At 33.3% G+C, this 1664-nt stretch overlaps 1 long non-coding RNA gene across 1 annotated transcript in view; it reads right to left on the reverse strand.

Annotated features, from left to right (window-relative positions):
• The window catches only part of LOC110264746, a 2483-nt gene extending 1305 nt beyond the window's left edge, over positions 1–1178 (reverse strand). Inside the window, exon 1 of the long non-coding RNA XR_002350913.1 lies at positions 613–1178. This is a non-coding gene — a long non-coding RNA (uncharacterized LOC110264746). The remainder of the gene's footprint in view (positions 1–612) is intronic.

Raw genomic sequence — 1664 nt, forward strand, 5'->3', positions numbered from 1 at the left:
GTTAGTTTTATCTTTGATTTTCACCTATATATATTGTCACTATTTTTAATATTAAACTTTAGCTATCTTTAATAATTTGATTTGTCTTAATACCCATCTCAACGGCTTAGCTTAATTATTCTTGAAAATTACCATTAATACTTCATTATATTCACATGTTCTCTTTTTCTTTAAAAAAATAAAAAATAAAAATTCCCTAATTTTTTGCATCTGGCATCTCTTTCAATTATTTCCAATCATATTTAATTTATTCACACTTATTCATTTTTGGATAAATATTCTTTTCGATCCTTAACCATTTTTTTATGAGACATATCACACTTTAATTATTCTGAAATTTCAATTTGACCTCATTCATTAATAAAATTGGACAAATCGACTCTTATAACCAGTTAATAGCAAGTTAGTTATCTACGTGTCAGGTGGAATATGATGTGTTAATACCAAGTAACAGGTGTCAACTCCAAATGATTACGGGGATTAAAATCCTCCACCTCCTCCTCATTATTATTACTATCTATCTTCATAGTCTTAAACTCTTTTTGCATTGGACAAAATCATAAAGCTAGTAATCTATATATCATTAACAAGATTTGGGGGTAACTGAAAAACCTCACCGACGAGCTTGAATGCCTCTCCAGATGCCACATGGGAACTCTTGTAACGCTTGTGAAGGATGAGGCACGGACAAATAACTCCGGCAACGCGAAGGATGATGAGGACCTTGGTGGTGCCGAAAAGATTTGGGGTGAGCTATTGAGGGAGGTTGGGTAAGGACGAGAAGGAGAAGAAGAGGAGGAGGAAGAGGGAACTACGATGGTGGTGACTGTTGGTGGCAAAATAGAGGATGAAGATGGTGGTTTTTGAGATGGCGCGATGGGGGAAGAAAAAGAGAAGAAGAAGAAAAGAGAAGTTGGTTCGACTATGATGGTGCCGTAGTGATAGTTGTAAAGGTGAAGCTCGATAATGATGGTGATGGAAATGATGGTGACTAGCGAAGAGAAAGGAGAAGAAAAGGACGAAAAAAAAAGAAAAAAGAGAAGGGCTTTTTTTTCGTATAGAGAGAATTTTTAGTTCCTATAACCATTTGGAATTGACACCTGTCACATATTTGACACGTCAGACAAACAACCTATTACTAATTGATTATAGGAGTTTATTTAACAATTTTTATTAATAGGTGGGACCAAGTTAATATTTAAGAATAACTAGAGTGTTATATGACTAAAAAAATCAGAGACTAAACAAGATATTTACCTTTAATTTTTCTTCTGTTTCAAAGAGAATATTGTCAACTCGATTTGGTTGTGTTGACAAAAAAAATTAACGACAAACAAAATGCAAATTAAATACAGGTTTATATGCAATAATTACTCCAGCAAAGAATATTAACAAGTCTTTTTTTTTTTCACATCAACAATAATATTGAAGCAAAGAGGTTGAGAAATTGAGGATTAACCATCATCACCAGATAGAGTTTGGAAGATTGGTTATATACATTTTTGAAACAAATTATTCCTTTGAAAGCCCCACACCATGCAGCATATAATATAATAGCAGATTAGCAGGGCCACTTCAGATCGAAATCATTCACGGACTAAATATAACCAGTGTCCTTTTTCAGAACATGGTTGTTCCATTATTTTTGGCCAATCATATCTGAT

The sequence above is a fragment of the Arachis ipaensis genome, chromosome B07 (genome assembly GCF_000816755.2).
Source record: "Arachis ipaensis cultivar K30076 chromosome B07, Araip1.1, whole genome shotgun sequence".
Taxonomy (NCBI): domain Eukaryota; kingdom Viridiplantae; phylum Streptophyta; class Magnoliopsida; order Fabales; family Fabaceae; genus Arachis; species Arachis ipaensis.